Source organism: Rhinoraja longicauda, chromosome 1 (genome assembly GCF_053455715.1).
Source record: "Rhinoraja longicauda isolate Sanriku21f chromosome 1, sRhiLon1.1, whole genome shotgun sequence".
NCBI lineage: Eukaryota > Metazoa > Chordata > Chondrichthyes > Rajiformes > Arhynchobatidae > Rhinoraja > Rhinoraja longicauda.
In genome coordinates, this window is record NC_135953.1 from 81,245,686 (window position 1) to 81,267,882 (window position 22,197).

Here is a 22,197-nt window from a genome sequence, read left to right on the forward strand (position 1 = left end):
CAATGCTAAAAAGAGCGTTGTCATGATTTGTAAAGTAAAAGGGGACAAAGATCTAGTCTTCCCATCATTTTACCTGTCAGGGCAGGTTCTATCTGTCTGCTGTAAAGCTAAGTATCTGGGACATGTCATCACAGATCAAATGTCTGATGATGAGGACATGTATAGACAGCGCCGCATGTTGTATGCACAAGCTAACATGTTGGTTAGGAAATTCCACTGGTGCTCAGGAAATGTCAAGATAAACCTGTTTAGAGCGTATTGTACTCCTCTTTACACTGCTCCTTTGTGGATAAAGTTTAATAAGTCAAGCATCCATAAACTTACGGTTGCCTATAATGACTGCATGCGCATATTGCTTAGAAAGCCAAGGTGGTGCAGTGCAAGTGAACTGTTTTGTAGTGCAGGAGTCGATACGTTTCATGCCCTGTTGAGGAATCTCATGTTTAAATTTATATGCCGATTGAATGGTTCTCAGAATTCCAACATTGTGCTGCTGGTAAATCCTGGTTTCAGTGCCATGAGATACCTATCACCTATGTGGAAACATTGGTATTGTTGCCTTTTCTAATTTAATTTAATTTTATATGTATATACTGTGTACTGTATGTGTATTCTAATGGACCATGAGTCTGCTTAATAAATTTAATAATAATAATAACTGACTTTCTAGCATTTTGTTATTTCAGATTTGCAACATCACTTGCCACGTTACTAACCCTTGTAAGCTGCGTTAATCATAGGTAAACTAGTGCCAGATTTTAATCGTAAAGTTGCCTTTCAACTTGATTTTGTAATTTGGTGAAACCCCTTTCATTATGCATTTGTGCACAAGTCCTATGCATAACCTTGTGGTTCGATCAAAGATTAAAATAAACTTCTATTTGATGCACAAGGACTGATTTAAATAAGTTGGAAAAGATATGCATACTTTGCAATTTCCTTTGAGACCCACACTGCTCTGTGGCACTTCATTTAGTGCCCTTGCTGATAAAACCCACAGTTTGTGGATAGAGTACATTGGGACATAAAATGTTGCCAGCAATATAAATTCCTGAATTTCCTTTCCTGAAGTCCCAGAATTTCCTGTCTCAAGAGTCTGCGGATATGTTGCCAGCAACGCCTCTAGGATATCCTTTGGTTTAACAAGGAAAATGTCCACACCATGGCCAGTTTCTTCTCTGAAGCTAATACAACCAGCTGCTTCTCAGGCACCATCTCTGTTGGGCAGGTCAGTGTGTGTGGATGGCAAGTTCTCATCTCCCTAACACCTTGTACTGATAAATAACCAAAGTTGCCAATTCTGTGATGGTCTCAAGAAAACATGTGAATATCCACCAGTTGGAAAACGCAAAGCATGCACTATTGGGACGTAGCTACTTCAAGGAGAAATATTCTGCCTTCACAGCTGAAAATGAGGTAATAACGGAAAGATCCCACGCAGTAGAAAATGGGCGTGCAAGGAGCTGTCTCTACTGTGGGTGTCTTACAGGTTCCACGATTGGATTCCTGAATCATCACTGTAATTTTCTTGCAGAGATGGTCCTCTGATAGATCATCAACAAAGATGCCATGTGTCTCTGAACTGTCTGAAACTGGTATTTTTAATGGATTGGGATTTTGCATTGCAGCAAGATGTGAAGAAACCAAATGTGTCGAGCAATGATTCTGTTTATTGTTATATGCACTATGATGTAATGAAATTTGATAGATACAACAAATGTACTGAAGAATGCAAAGGTAGAATGGTGCATAGATTGTAGTGCAATAAAAATTGAGTACAATGACAGAATAACTGATTTAAAGCTATGAGAATCTCTTCACATTTGTGCAAGTGAATGTGACAGCCAATCTGTGTACATCAATGTCCACAAATTGCAAATTAGATTAATTGCAATATGATTATTTCACAATTGTGGGATGCCTGTCTCCCCCAGCACTTGTAACGAAGTTCAACACAAGCTGAAGTCTCATGCAGCAGGAAGCCGATTGGAGGCACTTTGGTCTTGTGGATGTTGGATGAAAGGCTATTCCCCTTGCATGCTTCGTTTGAATGAGTTGATTGCATCTTGGAGTGTGGCCTCGGAGTGTGCCGAAAGCTTTGTTTATTTTCTGCAGCTTGTGATTCTTGAGTAGTTGGTAGTTGAACAGCTTCCTATTAGTTCTGAAACTTTGTTCCACTCCAAGGGATATTAGTTGGAGGTGGGGTGCAATACTATGGGGAGGAAGATTTGAAAACAATCTGGGGAATGAAGCGATATTGGCTGACTAATTCTGAGGATGTTTCTTTTCCAGACCTGCTGGTTGATATCATGACTTGCATATTGTCAAGGAGCAAAGTGAAAGGGGAGACTCATTGCTCTGGATAGCTAAATCTGAGGGTGTTCCACAGTAATAGCTGATTTTAAAGTCTGGGACTTTAGTGAGGCAAAGTAGTTAATGTATAATAAGTGATGGTACACTTTTTTTGAAGTTGTCATGTGGGGCATTCATATCTGTTGTCTCCAGATGGATGGAATTTGTTCAGACTGGGCTGTAGCTTTCTTGCAGATGGTCGCGATTGTAGCATCTTTCAAGTTCCAGGTGCACATTCCTCTTTCCCAGATATGAGTAATGAGATTGTGGGTTGCAAATCAAGCTTGGTGATTGGTAATTTTGGTGATTTCAGTACTGATGCCGCCTGCTTAAGAGTCCCTGTTACTATTAAGTTTCTTGTAACTGAAACTGACTTGTAGGTTGAGGTAGCAGCACATGTGGCCTTGGGATGGAGTTCAGGGTACCTGTGAAAAGACCAGTTGTAGTTATGAAGGCCAAGAAATGCTTTTTCTTCCCACTGTGTCTCCTGCAAAAAATCTATCCCCTCCTCCCAATTCCTTCCAGGATGAGATGTTTCGCACTAGGGCATCAGAGATGTCCTCATTCTTTAGGAATGGGGGCTTCCCCTCTTCCATTATAGATGAGGCTCTCACTAGGACCTCTTCTATATCCCGCAGCTCTGCTCTTGCTCCCCCCCCCCCCCCCCCCCATTCGTAACAAGGATAGAGTCCCCCTTGTCCTCGCCTTCCACCCCATCAGCCAGCGTATACAACAAATTATCCTCCAACACTTCCGTCACCTCCAACGGGATCCCACTACTGGCCGCATCTTCCCATCTCCTCCCCTTTCTGCTTTCCGCAGAGACCGTTCCTTCCGTAACTCCCTGGTCCACTCGTCCCTTCCTACCCAAACCACTCCATCCCCGGGCACTTTCCCCTGCAACCGCAGGAGATGCAATACCTGTCCCTTTATCTCCCCCCTCGACTCCATCCAAGGACCCAAACAGTCTTTCCAGGTGAGGCAGAGGTTCACCTGCTCCTCCAACCTCATCTATTGTATCCGCTGTTCCAGATGCCAACTTCTCTACATCGGCGAGACCAAATGCAGGCTCGGCGATCGTTTCGCTCAACACTTTCGCTCAGTCCACCTTAACCAACCTGATCTGGTGGCTGAGCACTTCAACTCCCCATCCCACTCCCTGTCTGACCTTTCTGTCATGGGCCTCCTCCAGTGTCACAGTGAGGCCTACCGTAAATTGGAGGAACAGCACCTCTTATTTCGCTTGGGCAGCTTACAGCCCAGTGGTATGAACATTGACCTCTAACTTTAGATAGTGCCTCTGTCCCTCTCTTCCCTCCCCCTTCCCAGTTCTCCCACTGTCTTCCTGTCTCCACCTATATCCTTTCTTTGTCCCCCCCCCGACATCAGTCTGAAGAAGGGTCTCGATCCGAAACGTCACCCATTCCTTCTCTCCTGAGATGCAGCCTGACCCGCTGAGTTACTCCAGCATTTTGGGTCTACCTTCTTCCAGCAGGTGTCCTTTATCTTGTGTCCTGATGAGTTCAACCCATTGGGTCAGTAGGAAAAGGCCATGGGAGTTTGGACCCTTGAGAGCTTTAATTTTGCTTTTGCAGCAATGTTCCAGCTGATATCTTGGGGCCAACTCTGGAGGTTGAAGTGGATTAGGTGATGGCCAGACACCACTTGTGGCATGGGTAATGCAGATTTTTGTAGTCCCTTGTTTAGACAATGATGCAACATAATAAGTGTGAGGGCTTGTACTGTGGGTGCTGCCATGATCTTATCACGCCTAAAGGTGATCCTACTGGGCCATTACTGCAGGCCAGCATTGAACAAATCTATTCTGTCCGTATGTTGACTTGCATGTGGCACTGGAAACAATCCTGAGATTACTACTTTTGAGGTCCTGCTCATTAAGCAACAACTAGCTACCTGAACTAGTCCCATCACATCTACTTCTGTCATTGATAAGTAGTTTTAGATTGTTGTACGGCTACTTGAAGACAGATTGCAGTTTCAGGAAGGTGGAGCACCTGAACTGTAATTGAACCTGGAAGTGACAAAAATAATTTGAAGAGTTCAGGGGCAAAAATGAACAATATTGCATGTTACCAATCTCTTGCTAGCTGGCATTCAGCTTTGCTCTGGTTGTTGAGAAGCAAGAATCATCGATGAAATGTTTTGCGAGAATGAACATGGATGGCTTGGTTACAAAGAATCTGTTCCTTTAATTTTTCCATTGTTGACCTGAAAAATATAGCTGCTTCAATGATTGAGTAAAATGAAGGGCAACCGCAGGGCTTCATTGTGTGTGTGTGTGTGTGTGAAAACTGTTTTGATGTTTGAATAGTATGGAGAAATGTGGATAGGAAGGGGGGTTGGGGGTAGTTCAGTCCAAGGATTAGTTGCAGAAGCAAAAAGGAAACCCCTGCTGCATTTGGCTGGTCAGGAATGCTATTGCACAAATAGTCTCGCAGAACAATGATTTGAAGGAGACAGTGCAGCATGGTTCATCAGTTGTCTAGTTCCATTGAAATTACAGGATTAATGGCAAAGAACGAGAAATATGACTCGTTCACAGAACTTGCAGGGCGCTGTCTTTAGGAGAAAGCACAATAGTTGGAGAAAACATGAAGATACTGGGAGAGTTTTGAGAATGGATTAAAGCAGTTTTTGAAGGAAAGTGCAACATGAATCATGTCAGCTGGCATGGGAATTGGGGAAGGGAGTTTATTTTGTAATTGAGGTCACCTGAGTAAAATTAGATTGACAATGGATTTTTGTCTTCATCTAATTACTTTTTATATATGAGCAGAGGATGCTTGAATAATATACATAGGTTTAGTAAACTAGTGAGAGGATTCCTTGTGTTTTTCACATTGCAGTGTATGCTTTTTATTGTTTTGGAGGTATTTGAAAAATTTGCTTTTATTTGAGAATCCTATCTCGTATTCTTATTGGTCATATTGTTCAACCTGATTTTCATTTTTTTTACTATAGCTTCCTTGTTCATCCCAGAGGAATGTGGTTTAATTTGGCAGCATGAGCAGGACAGTGCATTGGTAATTATGCAAGCTTAATATTGAAAAGAAGATTGCTCTTCGAGAAGATGTGCTCGGCATTACAATTTTAAGGGGCATTTTTCTTCTCCAAAGCCCTTTGATATTTGAATATATTGAGGGAGGGGGGGGGGGGGTGTGTTGAAGGGAAGAGTAAATTTAATTTCATCAGGACTTCGCAAGAATTTTTTTTGCTTTAGAAAACATTTGTATTGGAAGAAGTAAATTTAATTGCAGAGTTCAAGAGACTGGAGTTTTGTGCAGCTGAATATTTGGTACAAAGAGCTTGACACACTCGTGGCTAATCTTAGTTGTTTGGTCCTGCAGCTTAATGCAGTTGTCATGGTAATTCTGAGAGAGAATGTTGTTGCTTCATGAAAACAATATGCTTTTTTTTTAGGAGTGAATGATGCCCAAGATGGTTTAGCTGTATCAAATTATGGAATAAAACTTTATTCTCCAGCATGCTGTACCCTGCACCATGTACAACCTCACCAGAGGCCTTCTGAGAGAAATTTAGGGGGAAAAGAGACACTGTTGCAAAATGCTTATAATGGTTTAAAAACTGCAATTCACTGGATGTTTAGGCAAGTTATTTGTTTCATCCATTTTGTTGGCACCAGATCATATTTTTAACTTCATTTTTTTTCTTCCTTTGCCACCAGTACCAGTTACTTTTTTCTGTTGCACAGTCCCTTGCATCTCGTCTGCCTAGTTGTGCAGATATTAGTCAGTCAAGCTATCCTCTCCGTTTATTGTCATTAGCACAGGTATGCCAAGGTACAGGTACAATTGGAATCTAGCTTGTACCATCACAGATGCAGAGACTAAGACAGCACACAAAATACATAAATTATACATGACACAAATTCTACAAGATTGTGAAAAGAAAAATGCTGTGCCAAAGTAAAGACATTAGTGCAAATGTACTCAATTGGAAAATAGGTCATTGGTAGTGCAAGAGGTGTTCTGTTGTCGAGTTAGGATTCAGGTTGTTCAGGTCTGTTCAAGAACCTGACATGGTAGGAATGTCATTCCTGAGCTTGGTGATATGGGACCTCTGGTTTCTGCACCTCCTGCCCGATGGTAGCAGCGAGAAGAGGGTGTGGTGCAGATAGTGGGGATTATGACAGATGACACCTTGAGGCAGTGCCTCATGCAGATGCTTGCGAAGATAGGGAGCATAGTGCCTGTGATAGATGGGGCTGTCCTCCACTCTCTGCAGCCTCTTGCATTACTGTACTTTGGAATTGCTATGGAGCCCTTGCACGGTTGGTCATAAGGTCAAAGGGCGTGATGCACGGAGTCGCTCAAGCGTTCTGGAGGACAAGCAAGCTTCTGGCGTACACTCGTCACAACCTCAACACGTACGTTCTTGCCTGGAAAATATTGTCAAAATGGTAAGTTTTTGTGCTGCCTGTCCCGCTGAGTTACTTCAGCATTTTGTTTACCTTCGATTTAAACCAGCATCTGCACTTTCCTACACATTTTGTCCGTTCCGCTGCAAAATCTCCTCAAGGTATGTCTACTCTGAAGAAGTTCTTCTCCTCTCTCCGACGAGAGTTAGACAAGACAATAGGTGCAGGAGGAGGCCATTCGGCCCTATGAGCCAGCACCACCATTCAATGTAATCATGGCTGATCATTCTCACTCAATCAGTACCCCGTTCCTTCCTTCTCCCCATACCTCCTGACTCCGCTATCCTTAAGAGCTCTATCTAGCTCTCTCTTGAATGCATTCAGAGAATTGGCCTCCACTGCCTTCTGAGGTAGAGAATTCCACAGATTCACAACTCTCTGACTGAAAGTTTTTTCTCATCTCAGTTCTAAATGGCCTACCCCTTATTCTTAAACTGTGGCCCCTTGTTCTGGCCTCCCCAACATTGGGAAAATGTTTCCTGCCTCTAATGTGTCCAACCCCTTAATAATCTTATACGTTTCGATAAGATCTCCTCTCATCCTTCTAAATTCCAGTGTATACAAGCCTAGTCGCTCCAGTCTTTCAACATATGACAGTCCCGCCATTCCGGGAATTAACCTAGTAAACCTACGCTGCACGCCCTCAATAGCAAGAATATCCTTATTCAAATTTGGAGACCGAAACTGCACACAGTACTCCAGATGAGGTCTCACTAGGGCCCTGTACAACTGCAGAAGGACCTCTTTGCTCCTATACTCAACTCCTCTTGTTATGAAGGCCAACGTTCCATTGGCTTTCTTCACTGCCTGCTGTACCTGCATGCTTCCTTTCAGTGACTGATGCACTAGGACACCCAGATCTCAGCAACATCCTCTCTCACTGGTCCCCCTCTGTGATTCCGCTGTATTATTTTGTCAGGCCAAACCCTTGGCCATCCTTTTCTCCTTAACTTCATCCAGCCTGGCTACACTCCCTGTCTCCATTGTCTTCCAATTCCAGCATTTAAGTGAGCTGATTTAAATCCCTGCACCACTGGTATCCATAACCTCAAAGGCTTTGCAGGAATATCTTTTGAAATCTAACCAGAGGCACTGCAATTGGTCTCCTGGGTACCAAAGCAAGAAAAAGGAACTGTAAAATATAAGTAAGCTCTTTTTCATTAAGCCCTAAGGAAAGACACAAAGTGCTGGACTAACTCGGCAGGTCAGGCAGCAACCCTGGAGAACATGGACAGGTGATGTTTTGAGCTGGGACCTTTTCAGATCAGTCAGAAGAAAGGTTCCAACCCAAAACGTTGCCTACCCATGTTCTTCAGGGATGCTACCTGACCTGCTGAATTATTCTGGCATACGTGTCTTTCTCTTGTATAAACCAGCATCTGCAGTTCCTTGTTATTACAAGCCCCAAGGAACAGTGATTTGTGAGTTTTGCAGCTGGTGTCTGGCTTATCATCTGTCATCAAAAAAGCATCTTAAACTTAAATATCATCTTCATAATAGAAAGAAGTCCCAAAGAACACTACGACAAATGGCACAAAGTAGCACAAGGACAAATTAGTCCACCCAATCAATGAGTAATGGTACAGAGAATATAGGAAAGAAGTTGATGGGGGTATGGAGAAAATACCAGAGCTCAGAGCCAGAGCTCAGAACCAGAGCAGAGAGAACCATATTCCATAAGTCATTTCCAGAAAGGTGGAAACAAAATAGAAAAATGGAATGAAAAAAGGTCTGCTTCACGAGGAGAGAAATATTGTGGAATATATCCTGTCTATTTTCAGCTATGAGATGAATTATTTACTTTGATAGGAAGAATTAAGACAAAAACAGATTTATTTAGAAAAATGTTAACATTCTGCTAAATATCACTAAAGAGTTACAAGAGTGCCGATGCATAAAACATAAAAAATTAAAATGCTGTATGTCAAACGTTGTTTTGGCCTTTATTTCTAAAAGGTAAAAGAAGAAAAACAGAATTTGAAACAAGAAATAAAAAATAGTGAGAACACTCTTCAGTTAAGTAGCATTTCATAGAATCATAGAGGAATATAGCACCAAACAGGCCCTTTGGCCCATGTCCTGCTGATCATCCACAACTTAGCTATATTAATCTCATCTATGGTCTTTTATACCATGGCAATTCAAATGTTCATCCAGCCCTGTCTAATGTCTCTCTGACAATGACCAACATTGTATCCTCCATGAGGGTCAGGCCCTGCAGGAAAGTCTCTCCCATTTTCATTAGTTCTTGCTACCTCTAATTTCAGAAACTTGTCTTCTACAAGAATGAGGAAGTGTCGTGGATTATACTGGGGTGGTGAGATTGACATGGTTGAACAGGCAGTGTATGCATGTTGTGGTATGTAACGTGAGGTTTGCAGCTGTACTAAGTTTATTGGGATGAAGTTAAGCAGCCTGATGTGATTAAGCACTGTAATTATGTGGTGCCATTCATAAATATTTTTGGTTGGGACTGAGGTGTTGCAAGTTTAGTGGTGATTTTGGCTTCAGTCTCTGGCAGAATTCTAGCTGCTGTGACCGGAGACGGCCCCGCTGGACTGGTAGCCATATTTAGTGCTTGCCTCCAGTACACCGCTTGTCCTCCAGAAAGCGTTGCGTGGCAACATTACGGGTCAGGGGTCGTGACCTCGCCTGCTCCATACAAGGCCATGATGCAACCTGTTCTGATTTCTAAATTGCCTCTAGATATCTGTTGAAATATTTGGTGATTTGCTGAAGCTCTTTAAACTACTTTTTAAAAAAAGATATTGGTTTGCAGCTATCATCCTCTTTCATGCCTATCAATTTTTTTATTCCAAGAAACAGTATTGGTTACGTCTCCATATCCTGTGCACCATCTTCATACCCGCATGCGATTTATAGGGAAAGAAAGATTATGTTGACAGTAACGTCACAAAACAAGCATTTTCCGAAGATCTAAACATAATGCAAATCTGAAGGGCTTGGACTACTCTTTGCCAGTACTGAAGTTGTTGTTTAGCAGTAAGATGCCATAGTAACAAATATTTTGGAACAGTTTGAGTGCATAGGTCCTATTGAGTAAGTGCTGCAACTACAGCCATTTGATAATTGGTTCTCTTGATGAAATTTGGATGGAGCAATTGCCTTCATGGTCAGAGCATCTTGAACCACCATTTTCTTTTGCTGTTTATCCATGCCTACGTTTGTGCTGAAAATTGCTATCTAGTTTACAATAAGGTGTTGGGCTTGTTGCTAGTCCCACAGCAAATGGCAGTGCTTGGAGATTTCCATGAAAATTATCTGTTTACGTTTGTTTACATGATGCATATGAGGAGCATGTGAACTGTTCTGTTGTGGATATTGGATCTCTAGGGGGTTATTTTTGCCACTACACAATTAATTTTCTCCAATGCATGCTTATTATTTTCTGAAGGTGAGCAGATGAAGTGCTTGAAGCATTTCGCTGTCAACTGGGCCAGCCACTGGGACCAGTTGGCATGACACTGGGTAACTAAGTCGTGTTCTCCCTTTTTACCTGAATGCACGAGACCGGAGATGTTTTGAAATTTAGTCTTGATCGCCAGTTTTTCCTCTAGAATGCTGACTCACCACAGCTCGAATCTATTTAAGCCGCTCCATTGAACTTGGCATCCAAAAATAAATCTGTATGATTACTTGTTATTTGACATGTTTAATTTGTCTTTTTGTTTGGTTCCCTTTTAAGAGCCTGCTTGCGTTGAGCAAAAGGCATGAATAGTCATTTTTTGGATTCCAAGACGAGCTTGTACTTCTCTCTGGAGCCTACCAATTCTGGATTTAGTGTCTGGATTTAGTGTTGTTCAATGAACCAGATTTAATAAGGGAACTCAAGGTAGAGGAACCACTATGAGGGAGTGACCATAATATGATAAGTTTTAATCTGCAATTTGAGAGGGAGAAGGTTAAATCAGAAGTGTCAGTGTTGCAGTTGAACAAAGGGGAACTATGAAGGCATGAGAGAGTAACTGGCCAAGGTCGACTGGAAAAGGATCCTAGCAGGAATGACGGTGGAACAGCAATGGCAGGAATTTCTGGGCACAATCCACAAGATGCAGGATCATTTCATTCCAAAGAGGAAGAAAGATTCTAAGGGGAGCAAGAGGCAACTGTGGCTGACAAGGGAAGTTAGGGATGGAATAAATCTAAAGGAAAAGATGTAGAAAGATGTAGCATAGCAGGAAGCCAGAGGATTGGGGAAATTTCAAAGGACAACAGAAGGTAACAAAAAGGGCAATATGGGCTGAAAAGATGAAGTACGAGGGTAAGCTGGCAAGAATATAAAGAAGGTTAGTAAAAGCAGGTAAAATTATTATGGGCAACAAGGTAATGGCAGAAGACTTGAACAGGTGCTTTGATTCTAAGGAAGACACAAACAATCTCCCGGATGCACTAGAGGACAGAGGATCTAGGGAGACGGAGGAACTGAAAGAAATTTGCATTGGGCGAGAAGTAGTATTGGGTAGATTGGTGGGACTGAAGACTAATAAATCCCCAGGGTCTGATGGTTTGCATCCCAGGGTACTCAAGGAGGTTGCTCAATAAATTGTGTAGGCATTGGTGATCATTTTCCAATGTTCCACAGATTCAGGATCAGTTCCTGTGGATTAGAGGGTAGCTAATGTTATCCTACTTTTCAAGTTGGGAGCGAGAGAGAAAATGGTGGATTATAGACCAGTTAGCTTGACATCAGTGGTGGGGAAGACGCTGGAGTCAATTATTAAAGAAGTAATAGCGGCGCATTTGGATAGCAGTAAAAGGATTGGTCCAAGTCGGCATGGATTTATAAAGGGGAAATCCTGCTTGACTAATCTTTTGGAATTTTTTGAGGATATGACAAGTAAAATGGATGAAGGAGAGCCAGTGGATGTAGTGTATCTGGGCTTTCAGGAAACCTTTAAGGTCCCACATGCGAGATTGGTGAGCAAAATTTTGGGGATAGGGTATTGACATGGATAGAGAATTGGTTGGTAGACAGGAAGCAAAGAGTAGGAATAAATGGGTCCTTTTCAGAGCACACGGTTTTGGGGGTAGGGTATTGACATGGATAGAGAATTGGTTGGTAGACAGGAAGCAAAGAGTAGGAATAAATGGGTCCTTTTCAGAATGGCAGGCAGTGGCGAGTGGAGTGCCGCAAGGCTCTTTGCTGGGTCCGCAACTATTTACAATATATATTAATGATTTGGAAGATGGAATTAAAAGTAACACTAGCAAATTTGCAGATGACACAAAGCTGGGTGGCAGTGTGAACTGCAAAGAGGATGTTAGGAGGTTGCAGGGTGACTTGCAGGTTGAATGAGTGGGCAGATGCATGGTAGATGCAGTATAATAATGTAGATAAATGTGAGGTTATCCACTTTGGCGGCAAGAACAAGGAGGCAGATTATTATCTCAATGGTGTCAGATTAGGAAAAAGGGAAGTGCAACGAGACCTGGGTGTCCTTGTACACCAGTCACTGAAAATAAACATGCAGGTACAGCAGGCAGTGAAGAAAGTTAATGGCATGTTGGCCTTCATATCGAGAGGATTTGAGTATAGGAGTAAAGGGGTCATTTTTGCAGTTGTACAGGTCCCCGGTGAGACCACATCTGGAGTATTGTGTGCAGTTTTGGTCTCCTAATTTGAGGAAGGACATACTTGCTATTGAGCCAGTGTAAGTTCATGAGGTTAATCCCTTGGATGGTGGGACTGTCATATGAGGAAAGATTGGAAAGACTGGGTTTGTATTCACTGCAATTTAGAAGGATGAGAGGGGATCTTGTAGAAACGTATAAAATTATAAAAGGACAGGACAAACTAGATGCCGGAAAAATGTTCCCAATGTTGGGGGAGTCCAGAACCAGGGGCCACAGTCTAAGAATAAAGGGGAGGCCATTTAAAACTGAGATAAGAAAAATCTTTTTCACCCTGAGAGTTGTGAATTTGTGGAATTCTCTGCCACAGAAGGCAGTAGAAGCCAATTCACTGGATAAATTTAAAAGGGAGTTGGATGGAGCTCTAGGGGCTAGTGGAATCAAGGGATACGGGGAGAAGGCAGGCACGGGTTACTGATTGTGGATGAGCAGCCATGATCACAATGAATGACGGTGCCGGCTCGAAGGGCCAGATGGCCGCCCCCTTCATGTATTTTCTAGGTTTCTATGAAAAACTCCTTTGTTGCTTTAGCAGTATGTTTGGGATCATTGTCTTGCTGTAGAATGAACTGCCGGCCAATGAGTTTTGAGGCATTTGTTTGAACTTGAGCCGATCGGATGTGTCTATACACGTCAGAATTGATTATGCTACTACCATCAGCAGTTGTGTCATCAATGAAGGTAATTGAGCCAGTACCTTCAGCAGCCATGCATGCCCAGGCCATAACACCCCCACCATCGTGTTTCACAGATGAGATGGTATGCTTTGGATCTTGGGCAGTTCCTACTCTCCTCTATGCCATCACTCTGATATTAGTTAATCTTTGTCTCATCTGCCCAGAAGACCTTTTTTCCGGAACTGTGGTTGCTCTTTTAAGTACTTCTTGGCAAACTGTAACCCAGCCATCCTATTTTTGCGGCTAACCAGTGGTTTGCATCTTACAGTGTAGCCTCTGTATTTCTGTTCATGAAGTCTTCTGTGGACAATGGTCATTGACAAATCCACACCTGACTCCTGAAGAGTGTCTCTGATCTGTCCGACAGGTGTTTGGGAGTTTTTCTTTATTATAGAGCGAATTCTGTCATCAGCTGTGGCGGTCTTCCTTGGCGTGCCAATCCCTTCGCGATTAGTAAGCTCAGCAGTGCTCTTTCTTATTAATGACGTTCCAAACAGTTGATTTTGGTAAGCCTAAGCTTTGGCTGATGTCTAACAGTTTTATTCTTGTTTCTCAGTCTCATACTGGATTCTTTGACTTTCATTGGCACAACTTTGGTCCTCATGTTGATCAATGGCAATGAAAGTTTCTAAAGGTGATGGAAAGACTGGACGAAAGACTGGGTGCTGAGAGCTCTCTTACACCTGCATTTAGGAGGCAATGAAACACACCTGAGCATTTACAAACGACTGTGAAGCCATGTGTCCCAAACATTATGGTGCCCTGAAATGGGTGGACTGTATATAAACACAGCTGTAATTTCTACATGGTGAAGCCAAAATGTATAAAAATACCCTTTAATAAAATCTGACAATGTGCACTTTAACCACATGTGATTTAAATTTTTTTTTTGCAAATCTCAAATTGTGGAGTACAGAGGCAAATAAATAAATGATGGGGCTTTGTCCCAAACATTACTGTACGTCTTGGGGCTAACTGAATCAAGGGATATGGGGAGAAAGCAGGCACGGGGTACTGATTCTGGATGATCAGCCATGATCATATTGAAGGACGGTACTGGTTCAAAGGGCCGAATGGCTTACTCCTATTTTCTATGTTTCCATTGTCAGAGTGAGACTAATCACAAATTGGAGGAACAACATTTCGCTTGGGCAGCTTACTACCCAGTGGCATGCGTATTGATTTCTCTAACTTCAAGTAACCCCTGCACTCCCTCTCCCTCCATCCCTCTCTCTCCATCCCTCCCCAGTCAAGTCGCACCAGGTTCCCATTCTCACCTAGTAAACAGCTAACAATGGCCTGTTTCCTTTATCATAGTTACTTTTTTGCATAAGTTTCAATCATTTGTTCGATATCTCTCTTCCTCACTGTCTATCTTGTTTCCCTTTCCTCTGACTAGTCTGATGAAGGGTTTCGACCCCCCAAACGTCACCCACTCCTTCTCTCTAGAGATACTGCCTGTCCCGCTGAGTTACTCCAGCATTTTGTGTCTATCTGAGGAAGTTCTGGTCTTGACCATTATGCCTTGCCCTAGTCACAATCAAGTTAACTATTTCTAGTATGTTGTATATGACTAACCATATTTATTTTGTAGCATAATTTTTTTAGTGTTTAAAATGCATCCATTTAATTCAATGCAAGAATTCAAGATTGATTTCCTGTGAAAAAGAAATGTTCTGCAAAAGAAAGGAATGGTTGGTGCCAGACTCTGTTCATGCTCTGTCATATTACATGTTTTCCTGATTGCAAAGAACCAACCTTTGATCAGGATTGTTTGAAGGTGCTCCAGTTTGTCTTTTTATCTGAAGAAGGGTCTCGACCCAAAACGTCACCCATTCCTTCTCTCCAGAGATGCTGCCTGACCTGCTGAGTTACTCCAGCATTTTGTGTCTTCGATTGCAACTTCTGTTTATCCATCATTTGTAAAATGCCACCATCTCATATCTTAACCCCAGTAATCCAGCTGTGATTCTGTATCCCTTAATAATGTGGAAAATGTTACAAGGGGGTGAAATGGTGATAAATGTACACCATAAAAGAGAAGATGTATCCGGAGGTTTGTGACAAGGGAAATGGCAAGACGACCATGTGCTGTAAACGAGGCAGAAAATAGAACATAATTATTTTCCCATGCTCCTACCTTGAAAAATAGATATGAACAGTATGAGGAAAGAACTGCAGATGCTAATTGAAATCGAAGGTAGACACAAAATGCTGGAGTAACTTAGCGGGACAGGCAGCATCTCTGGAGAGAAGGAATGGGCGACGTTTTGGGTCGAGACCCTTCGGTCTGAAGAAGGGTCTCGACCCAAAACGTCGCCCATTCCTCTCCAGAGATGCTGAGTTCCTCCAGCATTTTATGAACAGGAGTAGACCATTTGCATCCTTGTAGCTGCTCTTCAATAGAGTTGTGGCTGATCTGTCGATGGTGTCACTTTCCTGCACTAACTTTGACCCTTTGATATCCTTAATATCTTAGAACCTCATTATCCATCTTGAGTATACTTGGTAACTGTTTCTCTCTAGCCCGCGTTTTGAAAAATCAAAAAATTTGCAGTGCTTTGGATGAGAAATTCTTCTGTCTGCCCCGATCCCATATTTTGAAGCTGTCCCTTTGTTCTAGACACTCCTGATGGTAAACAGCGACTCTACATCTACTCTGTCAATCCCACAAGAGTTCAGTTTCTTAAACTACAGGCCAACTCTGCACAATCTTTCCTCGTTTGATAACTATCCAACCCAGGAAATTATCTTATGAACTTTTGCAGTCCCTTTTACAATCCATCCTTAAATGGGAAGATTACACAGTAATCCAAATCTGGCCACAAAAAGGCTTAATTGGAGCAAGATGGCTCAACTTTTCTAATGAAGGCAGTTTAACTTCCTAGTTGCTCACTGAATCTACACTAGCAATCAGTAATTTATTTAAAAAGATGTAAAACTACTTCCGAAAACCAATCTCTTGCCAATTAAAATACTTTGTCTTTTGTATTTTTGTTCCAGGAGATGCATTTTCTACACAAAATATTTGCTCATTCTTTTGTCTGCATCCATTTGTCTATCTTCCTCCTCGTATCATAGCCACACTGCTCCTTTGCTTTGTCTATCTTCCTGGTATCATGGCCCACACTGCTCCCTAGCTTTGTCACCAAACAACTTGGATATATTACACTCTGTCCCCTCCATTGAAATGAAAATGGGAATAGCTGACATGGCAACACTGGTCCCTGTTTATTATAGTTCCAACTGATTCCAAGTTCCCAACCAATTACATCAACTTTTCTATTTCCAAGGAAGATCGCCACTGAGTTGACCCATCTCTAGATTCTCATTTTTGTACTTTTAGTTGGAAATGCATTGTTTTGGTTTTTAAAAATAATAAATTAGAGGATACATAGCTTCCTGGCAAGGGCTCCTATTTATTGCTAATCTGGTTTCCAAGTTTACTAATTGAGAAAGTAAATGCATAAGAATTGAACAGAGCGATATTATTATGCATTGAGCTTCCGCTTCTTTGAGAAATCATTCACGGGAGAATCGTTAACTTGTTTTGACCTTTTTTGTGTGGTCCTCTGGTAGGAGTTAGACCAGAATACATCCTTCACATTACTTGGGCTTTTCAAGAATACGATAAACCCTCGTTTTAATAGACCCTAAGGGGAGGACGGGGGGTGGGGTGGGAAATGGTATCCGTTATTGCTGAGTATCCACTATAACAGAGTAAGGGATTATCATTGTGTAAGTAGTAAAAACAAACAACTGCAGATGCTGGTTAATATGCAAAAGAACACAATGTGCTGAATTAACTCAACAGGTCAAGCAGCATCTCTGGAGATCATTGGTAGGTGATGTTTCATTTTGAGACCCTTCAGTCAGGAAATGGGCCTAAAATCTAGGTGAGTTGATCTAGGCTGCGGGGGGAGGTGAGAATCCACAGATTCGATGGTCACCACCCACGGGCTGCTAGTATGCAGGCAAGGGTCAGGGGTGGTGGCGGCAGCAGGCCAAGGCAGCTCTGTGGGCCGGCGGATGCGGCCAGGGAGGCGATGCGGACAGGCGTCTGCTGCCTGGTGTTGAAGTGGCTGGGGAGGTGGTGTGGGCCGCTGATGGCATTAGCAGCCTGCCCTGGCAGTGGCAGGAAAGGCAGTAGGGGCATTGGCAGCCGTCGGTAGGTCAGCATGTTATAAGCAAAATCTAGAATAGAAGTCCATTAAAATGACGGGAGACATTTCTTGGTTCTTGGTCCTCCCAAATATTCCAAATGGAATTTAAACTGGAGGTGGCGGAGTATGGACTTAAGCAAGAAGGGCTTCTTGGAAAATTTCAACACATTATCCTCGGTTGTGGGGTCCATTGCTGGAACTGCTTGCTGGTACGTCCTTGAGTAATGTGCATACTGTTCCTTCCCCCGCACATTTCATTGACTTGTTCCCTTTTGCGTTCTTTATTGGATGAATGTGGGATAGACCCAGAAACATTTATTGAAGATGGTTTTCAATAACGATTGGCATTTCTTGATGCTGGCAGGCAGCTGTGAAGGGAACATTGAGGTTAAATATTGCAGATCATGTTTAAATGATGATGAAAATGTTGAAAGAAATTTTTGAATGGGAAAACTGAGCATACCACATTATTAAGTTGTATGAAGCTGCACATTTTCTTAATTGTTAAACTGCAAAGTAGAATTCCTGCTGCATTCTAGATTTATGTGTGGTTGATCAATTTTGGGATGGAATAGGTATTAAATATTAAACAACTACATGTATGGAAAAGTCAATTATACTGTTTAAACCTGAAAAGGGAATCAGTTGAACATAGAATTTTGTAGCAGTTTCATTTTAATGATTCAGCAGAAGTACTGAATTTATTAAATCTATAATATGATGCACATTGCATAATGAATTGCTGATGTGTACATTCAAAGTGTTCTCTTTTAGACAAAATATGAATCTAAGATGACTGAAGCAAATGGATTTTGTACTTCTATGAAGTTTACCCTTAAATCAGTTCTTCCTCCCCCTTCTTTAGTTATTTTGAAGGAAGAACTGCCCTCTTATTAATACCAACTTGCCCAAATGGGAGTAGTAATGTGACATCTTCTGATGCGATAAAACAATTAAGAGTTAGAATTGCAGAATGCAATCTGATTTAGAGATAGTTTGGTAAATGTACTGCAAAATACAAAGTAATCTTAGATACACGAAACAATGCAAATACTAGAATCTTGAGTTTAAAGTGCTAAACTAAATGACCTTGGATTAACCCATAAATTGCATTTTTCCAGTTTAAATGGTTAGTTTGAATCCAATGGGTAGGAAAAGATAATGCTGAATGTATAATGTTATTTGAACACAAAACTAGTCATTGTTATACAGCACAGAAATGAGCCCTTTCGTCCATTGTTCACCAAGCTGCCTTCCTTGACGAACATTTGCCTGTATTGGTCAAATGACTCAAAGCATTTCCTATCCATGTATTTCAAATGTTTTTAAACATTGCAATAGCACCCACCACTACCACATACAACCACACTGTGAAAAAAATTGCCTCTTTGGTCTCCTTTAGATTTTTCCATTCCCGCCTTAAATCAATGCCCTCTAGTTTTACACTTGTCTGATCTGGGAAAAAGACTGATATTCTATCATGTACATGCCCTTCATGATGTGTGATCTCCATAAGATTACCTTCCAGCCTCCTTGGTTCAAGGAAAAACAATCCTATCCTTTCCAGTCACTCCTTATCTTGTACACATCCATGTAAATATTTCTCTGCACTCCAGCTTAATCACAATTTTCCTATTTGATTATGGCCAGAATTGCACACAATACTTAAGTATACTCGCCAATGTCTCGTATGGTTGTAACAACGTTCTGCCTTTTGCACTCTATGCCCTTATCAATGAAAGCCAGTATATGCTTCACGTTGTCTACCTGTGTCACCAATTTCAGGGAGCTATGTAGTTTTAGGGGTCTCTGTGCTACAGCACTCCCCAAGGCCATGCCCTATGTGTGTCCTACAACAGTTTAACTGATCAAAATACATCAGTTCACATTGAGTTAAATCCATCGGCCATTTCTTGGCCCACTTTCCCGATTGAACTAGATCCGATTGTAACTTAAGACAAATTTCTTTGTAAGTTACAGGGCCTGAAGTTGAGAGACAAAGGACTGAGGAAAGATTCAATGGCTCCACATAGACTGCCCCTCTGGAACTTAGTAGAAACATTGTTGCAACCCAGAGAGCAGGTAGTTCATGACAAACCTGTAACATTATTGTGCACAACCAATATTGCATGTGTGTGCTGCATATTGATAGTCAAAGGGAAATACAAATGTTTAGGTACTGGAGTAGTCTGAGAATATTTTTGAGCTTTTTGTTACAGTGGTGTAACTGAATGCCTCCAACATTTCCATCTGGACAATGTACCTCTCTGGTCTAGTCTCAAGTGTCTCTACGTGCTCCTGCTTGGTATACAATGCCATTCTCAAACTTGGTACTCAAAACAACATTGGCTTCTCTTTTTAACCTTCCTAATCCTTGTTGATTTCTTAATCTTTACTGAGACCAAATTGTGCATAGAGAATTAAGGAATCGGTTTGTGGGCGAGGGGTGGGATTAGCAGTCCTAATGCTCAATTACAGCGTGATGGATATAATAAAACTTAACTGAGAGTGACCATGGGCAAACCAAACTGACCCGACCTTGGGACTTGCAATTCTTTCAAACCAGACCCGAATCCCCTGTAAATGTAATATCAACCATAAAATTGATTATTTAAGGGTGAAACACTAATTTATCAGGAGTCTCTAATACAGAGCAAATTATCCTGATGTGTGTGACACTGAGCCAGATCAGGGCTGAGCATGGCACCATTCCTAAGCTTGCGTTTTGCCAATCGAATTGAAGCAGTAATCCGATGAATCATAACGGGCCACACATTTCAGAGCAGCAGCATTAAGTTGGTGGGGGTTGGGCTGGTTTTCTTTAAACATTGCTCCACAGGAATCAAGGCCAGCAAGTTGCGGAGTAGCTGAGCGGTAGGCAGTTAGGTTGGGATACTGGTGAGGAGAGAAGCCCAATGTTTGCCGATAGCTGGGGATTAGAGGTGTAAAGGCCCTTCAAGGAAAAATTGATGTAGAACAATAAACATGAGCTGTACTGGGAGAGGATGGTGCTGTAAGCATAGATTTCAATACCTCAAAGCAGCAGATGGCCAGAATTACTTCAGCATAAGCTGGCCCTTTGGTTAGCAGGTGTATTTAATAGTTTTGTTTTAGTTTAGTGATAGTGTGGAAACAGGCCCTTCGGCCCACCGAGTCTGCACCAACCAGCTATCCCTGCATATCAACACTATCCTACACACACTTGAGACAATTTACACTTACACCAAGCCAATTAACCTGCAAACCTGTGGGAGGAAACCGAATATCTTGGAGAAGCCCCACGTGGTCACGGAGATCATACAAACTCCGTACAGACAGCACCTGTAGTCGGGATCGAACCTGGGTCTCCAGCACTGCAAGCGCTGTAAGGCAGCAACTATACTGCTGTGCCATCGTGGCCTCGAGGGAATTATGGCAGGCAGAGAAACTCATGGAAATTTATGGCAGCTGAGGCTTGTCTGCTGTACATGGAATGTGGGAGAGAACGTGCTTAAAAAGGCAGAACGTGATCGCTTGCTGGGTAGATTTTCGGATGTGGGCAGTTCACAAGTTATAGGAGTAGAATTAGGCTGTAGAATTAGGCCATTTGGCCCATCTAGTCTACTCCACCATTCATTCATGGCTGATCTCTGCCTCCTAATCCCATTTTCCTGCCTTCTTCCCATAACCCTTGACACCTGTTCTAATCAAGAATTTGTCTATCTCTGCCTTAAAAATATCCACTGACTTGGCCTCCACAGACTGCTGTTCCACAGATGAACTATCCTCTGACTCAAGAAGTTCCTCCTCACCTCCTTTCTAAAAGAGTGCCCTTTAATTCTGAAGCTATGGCCTCTGGTCCTAGACTCTCCCACCAGTGGAAACATTCTTTCCACATCCACTCTATCTATGCCTTTCATTATTCTGTAAGTTTCAATAAAGTCCCCCCTCAACCTAAACTCCAGCGAGTAGAGGCCCAGTGCTGTCAAGCGCTCATCATATACTAACCCTCTCATTCTTGGAATCATTCTTGTAAACCTCCTCTGGACCCTCTCCAGAGCCAGCACATCCTTCCTCAGATATGGGACCAAATTTGCTCACAATACTCCAAATGCAGCCTGACCAGCGCCTTGCAGAGCCTCAGCATTACATCTCAGTCCTCTTGATATAAATGCTAGCATTGAATTTGCCTTCCTTACTACCGATTTGACTTGCAAATTAATCTTCCACCAGCACTCCCAAGTCCCTTTGCTCCTCCGACTTCTGGATTCTCTCTCCATTTAGAAAATAATCTACTCCTTTATTCTTATTACTAAAATGCATGACTCCGCACTTCGCGAAACTGAATTTCATCTGCCACTTCTAACATGTCCAAGTCCTTCTGCAGAGTCATTGCTTCCTCTACACTGCCTGCCCCTCCACCTATCTTAGCATCATCTGCAAACCTGGTCACAAAGCCTTCAATCCTCTTATCCAAATCATTAATATACAACATGAAGAGAAGCGGCCCCATCACCGACCCTTGCGGAACTCCACTAGTCACTGGCAGCCAACCTGAAAAAGTGCCTTTTATTGCAACTCTTTGCCTTCTGCCACCCAGCCAACCCGCTATCCATGATTGTATCTTCCCTTTAAAACCATGGGCTTCCATCTTCCCCGACAGCCTGATTGAAGGGTTTCTGAAAATCTAGGTAAACAACATCTATAGCCTCCCCTCTGTCTGTCCTGCTATTAACTTCCTCAAAGAACTCCAGCAGATTTGTCAGGCAAGATTTTCCCTTCACAAAACCATGCTGACTTGTTAGTATGGCACCGGCCTATTTTATCGTGAACTTCTAAGCACTGCGTAACCTCATCCTTTATAATTGACTAAAATATAGATATTTTTAAAGTCTTTTTTTGGACCCTTCACGGG

The 22,197-nt window shown here is 42.2% G+C and overlaps 1 protein-coding gene across 9 annotated transcripts in view; it reads left to right on the forward strand.

The window, feature by feature from the left end:
• Positions 1 to 22,197, forward strand: part of prom1a (prominin 1a) — a 154,028-nt gene that overhangs the window by 46,839 nt on the left and 84,992 nt on the right. The window lies entirely within an intron of this gene.